At 54.1% G+C, this 12,803-nt stretch overlaps 1 protein-coding gene across 4 annotated transcripts in view; it reads left to right on the top strand.

Moving 5' to 3' along the window:
- RAP1GAP2 (RAP1 GTPase activating protein 2) overlaps positions 1–12,803 on the top strand; it is a 195,590-nt gene that overhangs the window by 44,351 nt on the left and 138,436 nt on the right. The window lies entirely within an intron of this gene.

Below are 12,803 nucleotides of genomic sequence, written 5' to 3'. Positions count from 1 at the left end.
ATGGCGTAGGCCAGGCAGTGCCAGGCAGAGCTGCTGACCGCGGGAGGGGAACTGCTCTGTCGGCAGTTTCTGAGTGACGGCAGTTTCTGAGTGACGGCGTGCATTTGAAGGGCTGGGTGCACAGGCACCTGGCTTGATGATTTCTTCTGTGCAGGGGAAGCGGAGCCTCTGGTGTAAGAGGGGACTTGCCTGCCACCCCCTGCTTGGCATGTGCTCTTCCCTGGGCGCCCCCCTCCCAGCTCATCTCAGCAGGCTGCCCTCTTACCTCTCTTTCCCTGCCTCTTGGGGGCTCCTGTTCATTTTTGCTTCATGAAAGCCGGCAGGGCACAGTGGCTCATGCTTGTAATCTCAGCACTTTGGGAGGCCGAGGTGGGCAGATCACCTGAGGTCAAGGGTTTGAGACCAGCCTGGCCAACATAGCAAAACCCTGTCTCAACTAAAAATACAAAAAATAAAAATAAAAAATAAAAATTAGGCAGGGCATGGTGGCCCATGCCTGCAATCCCAGCACTTTGGGAGGCCGAGGCAGGCAGATCACCTGAGGTCAAGCGTTTGAGACCAGCCTAGCCAACATGGAAAAACCCTATCTCTACTAAAAATACAAAAATTAGGCCGGGTACGGTGGCTCATGCCTGTAATCCCAGCACACTTGGAGGCTGAGGCGGTGGATCACGAGGTCAGGAGATCAAGACCATCCTGGCTAACATGGCGAAATCCCGTCTCTACTAAAAATACCAAAAATTAGCGGGACGTGGTGGTGTGTGCCTGTAGTCCCAGCTACTCGGGAGGATGAGGCAGGAGAATGGTGTGAACCCGGGAGGCGGAGCTTGCAGTGAGCGGAGATCGCGCCACTGCACTCCAGCCTGGGGGCAGAGCGAGACTCCGTCTCAAGAAAAAAAACGAATACAAAAATTAGCCAGGCCTGGTGGTAGGCACCTGTAATCCTAGCTACTAAGGAGGCTGAGACAGGAGAATCACTTGAACCCAGGAGGTGGAGCTTGCAGTGAGCTGAGATCACACCACTGCACTCCAGCCTGGGTAGCAGAGCAAGACTCCATCTCAACACCACCAACAACAACAAAATCCCAGGCCGGGTGCGGTGGCTCACGCCTGTAATCCCAGCACTTTGGGAGCTAAGGTGGGTGGATCACGAGGTCAGGAGATTGAGACCATCCTGGCTAATATGGTGAAACCCCGTTTCTACTAAAAAAATACCAAAAAAATTAGCTGGGTGTGGTGGCGGGTACCTGTAGTCCCAGCTACTCAGGAGGCTGAGGCAGGAGAATGGTGTGAACCCGGGAGGCGGAGGTTGCAGTGAGCTGAGATTGGACCACTGCCCTCCAGCCTGGGCGACAGAGCGAGACTCCATCTCACCAACCAACCAACCAACCAACCCACCCCAAAAGCCCTACCTGCTGTCCCTGAGGCCTCCACCCCTCCCATGGCCTCAGCTTCCACCTCTGTTCTTGTTGCACCCGTCCTTCTGCTTAGGTTTCAGTGCTGTTCTGATCCCATTTGGGTATCCCAGGGGCTCCCGACTTGCCGTGTGTCCAGAAAGAGAGCCTTATCATCTGCGTCTCGCAAAGCCGCCTCTCCTCCTCTGTGTCATGGCTGAAGCGTCCGTCATTCCATTTTCTGAAACCCAGGTCACTTGGTGTGTTTAGCTCTCAGCCCCTCCTTTACTTTCTGTCACAAAATTCTCTTAATTTTGCTCCCGAAATGCCTTATGACTGACCCTTTCATGTCATTTCTGTGGCGGTGAGCGCAGTGGAGGGCAGCGCCCCTTGGCCCCTTTTCAGTTTTCCCCTGACCCCTCCCTTCCAGCCACTCCGTTCTCTCTCTGCTGCTTGCAGAGTCCTCCAGCAAAGCTCTGCAGGTCATGGGCACCCCGCCTCCGGCCCCTTGGCTTCCTCCCTTTGCCCCCGAGAGACAGTTCGGCGTGCGGCGCCTTTTCCCAGCATCACTGTCCGCACAGCGCTGGCACTGTTTGTCCAGTGTTTGTGTGTGTGACCTGTCTCAGGCCCATAACGTTTTCCTTCAGCTGGCTCAGGTGTTAAAAATTCAATGGACTTGTTTCAGAAGGCACCTTTACGTCACTACCATAAAAGGAAAATCGGGGTGGTCTGCCACAAAGAGGGTCTCTGTCAAAGCTCCGTAAGTGACTGTCATAGTCAAGACCATGCCAGGTGCCCTCAGGGGCCATCAGGGATGCACGCATCTGCTCTGGGAAGCTGTGGGCCATGGGAGCTCCTCTCCAGCGGGCCCCTTCTCCTCCTCAGAGGGAGTGTAGCACGTGGTTAAGGCCACAGACCCTGGAGCCAGGTGTGTGTCCAAGCCTCGCTCTGCTCCTTTCCAGCAACATGACCTTGGTCCGGTTAACCTCTCTGAGCCTCATTTTCCCCGTCTGTAAAAGGGGTTAATACTGTTTCCTTCAGTGGACTATGGTATTCAATGAGATAGTGTACGTGGATCACTTCACACAGTGCCCTAACCCTTGAGGCCTGTTTGCTGGCATTTGCCCTCCCCTGTCACTTTTTTTTTTTTTTTTTAAGATGTAGTCTTGCTCTGTTGCCAGGCTGGAGTGCAGTGGCACGATCTGGCTCACTGCAACCTCCGCCTCCCGGGTTCAAGCGATTCTCCTGCCTCAGCCTCCCGAGTAGCTGGGATTATACAGGCCCCTGCCACCCTGTCTGGCTAATTTTTTGTATTTTTAGTAGATACGGGGTTTCACCATGTTGGCCAGGCTGGTCTCAAACTCCTGACCTCTAGTGATCCACCTGCCTTGGCCTCCCAAAGTCCTGGGATTACACCTGTGAGCCACTGTGCTGGCCTGCCCTCCCCTTTTGCCAGCCTGCTGTGCGCTCGAATGGTATGATGTGTCTCCTGGGCATCAGCAACACTGGTGGCCTCTCCGTTGTGCTGGTTGCCTTCCTCTGTGTTCTGCCTATGTGCCCTCCCCTTCCCCGTTTCTCCCGTAGGTCACTGCTGGACTCTTCTCTGGGCCTTGCCATTGCCTTCTGTGCGATCCCGTAGCTGGTCTCCCAAGGACAGCCAGCCCTCTCCTCCTTGTGACCTCATGGCACTTGATTCTGCCTCTCTCGTTTTACCCCCATGACCCCACAATTCATGTTTGGCACTGGGGTCTTTCACGTGGCTGTGCCATGCCTGCAGGATGGTTTTTTGCATTTTGCCCAGATCATTTTCTCAGATGCTTGTGAATCTCACAGATGTCGCCTCCCATGCTGAGACGCCACCCTTAGTCCCTGAGAACTCAGACTTAAAACACACAAGAAGAAGACGTTGGCCAGTGTCCCCTCCTTGCTCCCCGCTGTGGTCCTTGGGCTGGGTGGAGCTGGCTTTCCCGTTGCAGTGGGAAGGAGCACTGGAGTGGGAGTCAGAGATCTCAGGGTGGAGGTCCAGCTCTCATATTTTCTGACTCTGACCCCAGGCTCACATAGAACTCGGAATCTCTTCTGGCTTGGGTATGAACCATAAAGCATGCGTCAGTTCTAAAAGCTGCTTGTCTGGTGAAGGCTTATTTTCCCAGTGTGAGGATTTGCCTGCGTGGGTACATTGGTCCATCACTGTGAGACTCGTGCACAAGGAGGCCCAGATGCCCCCAAACAGAGGGCTGTGGAGGGGCTGTAGAGGTTCTGTGGGGGGTCTGCCCCCAGAGTCCTGTTCCTCCTGGCTCCTGCCCTTTCTCCTAGTCCTGGTTCAGTTTAGGACTTCAGGTCCTCTAGGGAAGGACAGTGCTGTCCTCATCCAGTGCACCTGGAGAGCAGCAGGAGTGTCTTCTGAAGCTGCAGCCAGAGTCTGACCCAAGTCTCCCTTTGTGCCCACGTGCAGCCACGTGGTCCTGTGCACGTAGCCTGCAGCAGAGACTCCAGCTGGCACATCTCCTGCACAGCCTGGGCCTCCTGCTCTCTGTCTGCTCCGTGCAGGGGACCAGTAGCCCCCTTTGACCTTCTCCCCTTTCTGTCCCCTCACTTGAGGGCCCTGACACTTTATAAATGGGTGTCCAGGACAGGCGCGCTGGCTTATGCCTATAATCCCAGCGCTTTGGGAGGCTGAGGTGGGTAGATCGCCTGAGGTCGGGAGTTCGAGACCAGCCTGGCCAACATAGGGAAACCCTGTCTCTAATAAAAATACAAAAAATTAGCTGGGCGTGGTGGCGGGCGCCTGTAATCCCAGCTACTCGGGAGGCTGAGGCAGGAGAATTGCTGGAACCCAGGAGGCGGAGGCTACAGTGAGCCAAGATTGTGCCATTGCACTCCACCCTGGGCAACAAGGGCAAACCCCATCTCAGAAACAAAAACAAACAGAAAAATGGGTGTCCAGAAGCTAGTCGTGCTTCCTGACGTGATCCTCCTGGAGACTTTTTTTTTTTTGAGATGGAGTCTCACACTGTTGCCCAGGCTGGAATGGGCAATGCTCTTGGCTCACGGCAGCCTCTGCTTCCCGGAATCAAGTGATTTCTGACTAACTTTTGTATTTTTAGTAGAGACGGGGTTTCACCATGTTGGCCAGGCTGGTCTCGAACTCCTGACCTCAGGTGATCTGCCCGCCTCGGCCTCCCAAAGTGCTGGGATGACAGGCGTGAGTCACCGCGCCCGGCCCCTCCTTGAGACTTGCTGCTCACTTCCCTCAAATGTGGCCTGAGGTGAGTTGGAAATGGGGCCTCTTCCTTGGAGAATAGAAGAGAGGCTTGCTGTGGGGTTTGGGCGGCTCCCTCGGCTCTCCAGCCTCCACATGCTTGTTTACATGATGAGGCTGTGGGGTGGTATCTGGTGCTTTCTCCCACGGCTGCTGCTCTCTGCTTCCGTGAACCCTGGGATTGAATTAGGGGTGGGGATTGCCATTTTGCATTTTCTGCGGAGTCCTTTTTTTTTTTTTTTTTTTGAGACAGGGTCCCGCTCTGTCACCCGGGCTGGAGTGCAGTGACGTGATCACGGCTCACTGTAGCCTTGCCCTCCCAGGCTCAAGTGATCCTCCCATCTCAGCCTCCTGAATAGCTGGGACTACAGGCACGCACATACCGGGCTAATTTTTAAATTTTTTATAGAAATGGGGTTTCACCATATTGCCCAGGCTGGTCTCGAACTCATGGGCTCAAGCAATCCTCCTACTTCAGCCTCCCAAAGTGCTGGGATTACAGGCGTGAGCCGCCTCGCCCAGTCATCTGGGGAGCTTTGAATCACCAAAGGTCTACAGTTGGTGCCCCAAGTCTCTGGAAACCTCTCAGAGTGTGTGCTGGGATGGGCTGTGACCCCAAGGTCAGCCCTGCCAGGTGCAAACAGGTGCGCAACACCTGCTCCTTCTCAAGCTACCCATTCTCTCCGCCTGTGGGAGCCTTTTGTTCCTGAATCCAATGTCCTCTTCTCTCCCCCACACTCGGCCAGGTCTGCTGGGCTCATGCCCTTTCTCCCTTCCACCTTGGCCCCAGCACAGGCATGAGGGTCATCAGTACTCTCATCTCCATGTCTGTCCCCTTGGGGCTTGGAATTGAGCCATGTGCATATACCCAGGGCCTGGCGGTTCCCACACAGCTGCTGGGCTCCCATGTCCCTGCCTCCCAGCTTAGCATCCACAGTATGTGGGGCAGCGAGTGCCCAGATCTGAAGACGTCACTGCCCCTGTCCACCTCTGCCTTCTGATCAGCTTTCTGCCTTGGCTCCTCCTCCTCCCTACCCATTCTTCCAGTTGATTTGAGCCTTGGCCACAAGGCGACCAGCTATTGTGTTTTTGCTGCGTACCAGGCACTGTGCTAAGTGCTTTCTGGGCCTTATGGATAACACCCCATGAGGTAGAGAGTAGTCACACCGTTTTACAGATGAGGAAGCTGAGGCACAGAGAGGTGAGATAACCTGACCATGTAGTGAACCGGAGTGGTGCTAGAGTATTGATTAGCAGGAGTATTGATTAGCAATTGCATCCCGTTCCCGTCTCCCTGCAGCCCCTGGCAACCACTCATCACTGTTCTGTGGATTTGCCTGTTCTGTGGATTTCATGGAACTGGAGTCACACAGCATGTGGCCTTTTGTACCTGACTCCTGTCACTCGGCACCGTGCTTCCTAGGCGCATCCATGTTGTAGCATGCATCAGTTCTTCATTCCTTTTTTTTCTATTGTCTTTATAGTCATAAGCTATCATTGTTTGTTTTTATTTTTATTTTAAAATTTTATTTAATTAATTAATTTTTTTGAGACGGGGTCTCTGTCTGTCACCCAGGCTGGAGTGCAGTGGCATGATCTCGGCTCACTGCAAGCTCCGCCTCCCAGGTTCACGCCATTCTCCTGCCTCAGCCTCCCGAGTAGCTGGGACTACAGGCGCCCGCCACTACACCTGGCTAATTTTTTTTGTATTTTTTTAGTAGAGACGGGGTTTCACCGTATTAGCCAGGATGGTCTCGATCTCCTGACCTCGTGATCTGCCTGCCTCAGCCTCCCAAAGTACTGGGATTACAGGTGTGAGCCTCGGCGCCCGGTCACTTATTTTTATTTTTTTGAGATGGAGTCTCGCCCTGTCACCCAGGCTAGAGTGCAGTGGTGCAATCTCGGCTCACTGCAACCTCTGCCTCCTGGGTTCAAGTGATTCTCCTGCCTCAGCCTCCTGAGTAGCTGGGATTACAGGTGTGCGCCATCACGCCCGGCTAATTTTTTGTATTTTTAGTGAGACGGAGTTTCGCCGTGTTAGCCAGGTTGTTCTCGAACTCCTGACCTCAGGTGATCCGCCTGCCTCGGCCTCCCAAAGAGCTGGGATTACAGGCGTGAGCCACTTCTCACGGTCCTATTTTTATTTTTGAAAATTAATTATTTTTACTTCATATCTTTTTATGGGTGAGCAATATTCCACAGGATGGAACAACCGACTTTTATTTATCTGTTCGTTGGCGGATGGACACTTGGATTGCTTCCCCCTTTTGGCCATGATGAATCATGTTTCTTGTTCCTTTTAATTTGGTTTTCCCGAGAAGCTCTTTGCAGCCCAGCTGTCTGTATTCCTGTAGCTTGGCTATTTGGAAAGCAAGAGAAAGCGTAGCTGAGCGTGGGTGGATGGCTGGGAGCGGGCGTGGGGAGGGATGCAGAAAAGGGGAGTGTCAGGCTTTGGGAGAACCCTGTGTGGAGGGGCCTTACTCCTGGCCCCAGAGCCATCTGCTGCTAGGTGAGTGTTTTTCCTGTGGTTGATTATTAACCAGTGGTTATGATCCTGAGAGTCGATCCCCAGGCTAGAACTGGTACTCATTTGAGATGCCAGGAATGTTTTCCAAGGCATTTAAACAGCCCTGGACCCTTGCGTCTGTCTCCCCTTGGAGACCACATCAACATTTTATGAGTTATAATAATAAGAATCATCATCATCATAGTCTACATTTATATAGGACTTCATGTTTTATTTCACAGCTGTTTTTTTTTTTTAAATTAACTAATTTTTTTGAAACGGAGTTTCGCTCTTGTCACCCAGGCTGGAGTGCAATGGTGCGATCTCAGCTTACTGCAACCTCCGCCTCCTGAGTTCAAGCGATTCTCCTGCCTCAGCCTCTCAAGTAGCTGGGATGACAGATGTGTGCCACCACGCCTGGCTAATTTTTGTATTTTTAGTAGAGATGGGGTTTCACCACATTGGCCAGGCTGGTCTCAAACTCCTGACCTCGTGATCTGCCTGCCTCAGCCTCCCAAAGTGCTGGGATTATGGGCATGAGCCACCTCGCCCGGCCACAGCTGTTATTTTTAACTCCTTGGTACATTATTACCCCATCTTTGCAGATGAAGGAAACAAGACACAAGGAGGTAACTAACCAAGGCCTCACAGCTGGGTAGCAGGCAGAGCCAAACTGGAACCCAGGAGTCCCTTGATTCCGAGTGTAGGATGCTCTCCATAGCGATGTGTGAGACATGACAGTTGCAGTGACCTCCACATGGTCTGAGGCAGAGCCCTCTGAGGGTGGAGGCGAGGAGCCTGCAGGCCTGGGTGCTGTCACAGGGGCTCCCCCAGGGGTCTGCCCAGCTCCGTCTGGGTGAATTGTGGCCTTTGACTCCTCAGTTTCCACTCTAGAGATTTGCATTTAGCCAAAGCTGTCTAGGATGCGTCCTCGTCTCCCTGAGCCGCCCCGTGTGCCCCTGTGTCTCCTGTGCTTCTAGGAAGGGAAAGAATCCCAGAATCCCAGAGCAGGGAACATCAGTGCCATACGAGAATGGGCAGCACCTCCAGGACCCCCGCAGGTGGCAGAGGCTCTCTGACCCGCCTCTCCAGCCTGCCCTTACCACCCTTCTCTTAGTTCAACTGAGTACATAATTTTCCTCTTCTCCCCCTCTGGCTTCTCTCCATCCTCTTTTTCCTTTCTCTGCTTTCCAAGCTGTCCCCATCTCCAACCCCTCCTCTCATGGGTCCCTGTGGGCGCCTGGGTGGGTCTGGGACCCTGCGTCGTTAGAGTTGCGTGCAACTGTGGGGCTGGGTTGCTTGAGGGGTGCAGTTTTCCATCTCAGTGCCTTGACACGTGGCGAGATGGATCCCTGTGGGTCACAGGGAAGTTGTCACCTCGGCTAAGGATTTACCTTGTGCATCTAATGAGAGCACATTCAAGGTTATCCCTTGATAAAATCACATCACTTCCACCTCCTCATGTGTGATATGTTTGCCTGAGTGGGAGAAAAAGGGATAGAATTGCATCAAGCACTGTGTCACTTAACTCTCTCTTATCTCAGTGCCAGCTGGTGGCTGGGCTGGGCTGTGCCTGGTCATCCTTGGGAGGGTGGCTCACGTGGAAATGTCATTGTCCTGGGAAAGGACAAGGCTGAGAAGAGCTGATGAGAGCAGGGGTGGTGAGGCAGAAGCAGGATTTTATCTTCATTGTTTTCGGCTCTTTAGGTCAAGGCTAGAACCTGGGGCCTGGGTGCTGCATTCATTTCCTAGGGCTGCCGTTACCAAGGACCTCAGATGGCTTAAAGCCACATTTATCATTTCAGTTTTGAGGCCAGAAGTCCAAAATCAAGGTGTCAGCCGGGCCATGCTCCCTCTGCAGGCTCTAGGGAAGAATCCTTCTTCACCTCTTCTAGCCTCTGGCAGGGTCGGCAAGCCTCGGCATATGTTGGTTTGCAGCTGCATCGCTCCTGTGTCTGCCTTCATGGTCATGAGGCGTTCTCACTGTGTGTTTCTTCACATTATTGCCTTCCCTTCTTTTTTTTTTTTTTTTTTTGACACAGAGTCTTGCTCTGTCACCCGAGCTGGAGTGCAGTGGTGCGCTCTCGGCTCACTGCAGCCTCCACCTCCTGGGTTCAGGCGATTCTTTTGCCTCAGCCTCCTGAGTAGCTGAGACTACAGACACCCGCCACCACACCCGGCTCATTTTTGTATTTTTAGTAGAGACGGGGGTTTCACCATGTTGGCCAGGCTGGTCTCGAACTCCTGACCTCAGGTGATCCACCCACCTTGGCCTCCCAAAGCACAGGGATTACAGGTGTGAGCCACGGCGCCTGGCCAGCCTTCCTTGCTTATAAGGACACTGGTCCTATTGAATTAAGGACCATCCTATTGACCTCATCTTGATGTGATTATATGTGTAAAGACCCAATTTTCAATAAGATTCTATTCATAGATACTGGGGGTTAGAACTTCAATATATCTTTTTTGGGGGACACAGGGTGACCCATAACAGGCAGTTAGCTCTTAAACAAGAGGGAAGGTTGGAGCCAAGAGTGAGGATGGTACATTGTGGCCCTTGTCCCCCATAGATGCCACTTGAAGCCATCTGTATACCAAGGCAGGGTAGGTCCTACCTTGTGACCTAGAGCCTGTGTGTAGTTCTGATTTTTTTAATTTTAATTTTAATTTAACTTAATTTAATTTAGTTTAATTTAATTTAATTTTATTTTATTGAGACAGAGTCTTGCTCTGTTGCCCAGGCTGGAGTGTGGTGGTGCAATCTTGGCTCATTGCAACCTCCGCCTCCTGGGATCAAGCGATTCTCCTGCCTCAGCCTCCCGAGTAGCTGGGATGACAGGCACGTGCCACCATGCCCGGCTAATTTTTGTATTTTTAGTAGAGACGGCGTTTTGCCACGTTGAACAGGCTGGTCTCGAACTCTTGACCTCAAGTGATCCTCCCCGCCTCAGCCTCCCAGAATGGTGGGATGACAGGCGTGAGCCACCGCTCTGGGCCCAGTTCAGATGTTTTTGAGGGTGGCGGTCATGCCTTCTGCCCACCCTGGCACCCCCTCTGGAGTCATGGACACAGCACTGGAGCTTGCATGAGGCTGGTCACCGGTGCTCATGTCTGCTCTAGCGCCGTCCAAGTTCCCAGGCGTCATTCGGGAAATCCTTCTGGTCAGAAGCTGCCTTGTATTCCGACTTGAGAGTCCGCCTCACTTCCTAGAGAGCGGCCCCAGGAGCTTAGCCAGTGTCCAGTAGAGACCGGCCCCAGGAGCTTAGCCAGTGTCCAGTAGAGACCGGCCCCAGGAGCTTAGCCAGTGTCCAGGAGAGACCGGCCCCAGGAGCTTAGCCAGCATCCAGGGGGAAAGGGCTGGTGCAGGGGAGAGGGGCTCAGCTCAGGGAATGTTGGCTGCTGTGCCCCTTTGACCGGGACTCAGGGCTTTGGACAATAATCTGGTGCCATGGGCGTGGACATCTTGTGCCTGATGGGGAGAAATAGACGGCATGACTGTGCGTATGAGCGTCCCATGACCGGTGATGTTAAAACCAGCTCTGTCCTCCTCTGGACTATGTGTGCCTGGAGAGCCAGGGCTCCTGTCCATCAAGGTGCGTGTGAGCCATCTCCAGAGGTCCTCTCCTAAGCCCAGAGTAGCCTTATAGCATCTGGTAGGGGCTTGCTTTACTTCCCCCTCTGCATGCTTTTCCTTGCCAGGCTCCCAGCCTCACAGCGGAGAAGCCTTCATCCTCACCATGGGCCTTGAGAGGACCCAAGGGTGATGCCCTCCTGCTTGATCATTCTTCCTTTCCCCCATCATGGCTCTCAAAGACCAGGCCCATTGAGGAGGAGCTGTGGCTGTTTGGGAGTGGGCTAGGTGGGGGGGGGCGGTGAGCCTCTGCTGGACCCAGCTCTGTTGTGTGCACAGGCAGGTGAGTGTCTGGCAGAGCAGCCAGGCTGGAGCCTACGGTGGTAACGTCCAAGGCCGTACATGGAAGGAGGCTGGCAGCTCTAGCTGAGAGGTAACAGGAGCTGGTGCCTGCTTTTGTGTGTGTGTGAGTGTGTGCACACACCTAGGTGCTGTCTTGGCTCTGATGGTTTCTTGAGCCAGTTACAGCCCTGGATCAGGCGGGAGGGTCTCCCCTCTCCAGCTGTCAAAGTTTCTATCAACAAGTGCCAGGAAGAAAGAAAGAGGAAGGGAGGTGGGGAGAAGACAGGGATTGCCAGGTTCAGGTTAACAGGGTGGAATGGGTCCTCCGCCAAGCCAGGTAGTCCCCAGGCCCTTCATCTGGCTCCCTAGTTGACCCCAGGGAAGGGCGGTCAACCGCAGGGGCAGGCAGGGGTACACATGGCCCTGTGGATCTAGCGTGGAAGTGTTCTCAGCCTGGTCCTGCCCCGTGGGCCACGGGGAGCCAGGCAGGATGGGGTCTGGGCCTGGAAAGCTGGAGCGCTGGGCTCTGTAGGGAGGGTGGGTTTCCGTCATGGAGGTGCGGGGTTGGAGCTGTCGCTTTGCTGGCAGGAGTTGGGCTGGGAAGAGGTGCAGAAGGATTCTCTGGAGGTGGCAGTGGGGGTGCTTTGGTCATTTACGCAGGACCTGGGGGTTGGGCTGACTCTCGGCTGCTTCAGAGCGGGGCTCTCTAGAGGAGGAAACGCTTGTAAAGTTGGGGGCTTTGACGGCTCAGCCTGGTCCTGTTCGGCTTTTAATACGGTTCTCCCAGCCCCTTCGTCCCCTCCTGGGTACAGCCAGGGCTTGTTCAGGACACTGGAGTCCCTCACCCGGGGATTCCCCAGGCTCTGCCCAGCTGGCCCTGTTGTGCAGCCGTGGCTCCGAAGGCTGATCCCATGCCAAACAGTCTGCCTGGTGATGGGGCCGCAGACAGCACTCCCCGGTCACCAGCGAGGGCCAGATGGAAAGTGGGGAGTGTGTGAGCGCGGCAAACTCGTCGCAGTCATGTTGCCATGGCGACACAACTCTGTTTAGCTGCCTGTCCACCGTCCTAGCCCACACGGACTAAATTAAGTTTTACCTGCAGTTGCACGGCAGGCAGCCCTGTCTCCTGAGGACAGCTGTTTGACCAGGGCCTGTGTGTGTGTGTGCGTGTGTGTGTGCGTGTGTGTGCCTGTATGTGTAGAGGGGCTCAAGAGAGAATGAATCCCCGTTTCTCCCCTCCTCTTCTCCCACCCAGCCCCACACCTGGGTCTCTTTGGCCCCGTGGTTCTCAGACCACCGTGCGGCAGAATCACCTGGAGAACTCGTTGGAGCGCAGGTTCCCGGGCTCATCAGTGGAGAGTCTGGTGTGCACCAGCAAATGTGCATATCTTTCAAGTTCCCAGGTGCTGCTGGTGATCCAGGGACCATACTTAGAGTAGCACTGCTTTAGATTTTGGTGCATCGGAGTAAAGAAAATGCTCCTGGCTGGGTGTGGTGGCTCACGCCTATAATCCCAGCACTTTGGGAGGCCGAGACCGGCGGATCACGAGGTCAGGAGATCGAGATCATCCTGCCTAACACGGTGAAACCCCGTCTCTACTAAAAATACAAAAAATTAGCTGGGCGTGGTGGTGGGCACCTGTAGCCCCAGCTACTCGGGAGGCTGAGGCAGGAGAATGGTGTGAACCCGGGAGGCGGAGCTTGCAGTGAGCTGAGATCGCGCTACTG

This window comes from Trachypithecus francoisi, unplaced genomic scaffold, assembly GCF_009764315.1.
Source record: "Trachypithecus francoisi isolate TF-2019V2 unplaced genomic scaffold, Tfra_2.0 Lachesis_group20, whole genome shotgun sequence".
NCBI classification, from domain to species: Eukaryota; Metazoa; Chordata; class Mammalia; order Primates; family Cercopithecidae; genus Trachypithecus; species Trachypithecus francoisi.
Note: the sequence above shows the minus strand (reverse complement) of the source record. Positions and strands in the feature narration are given on the sequence as shown.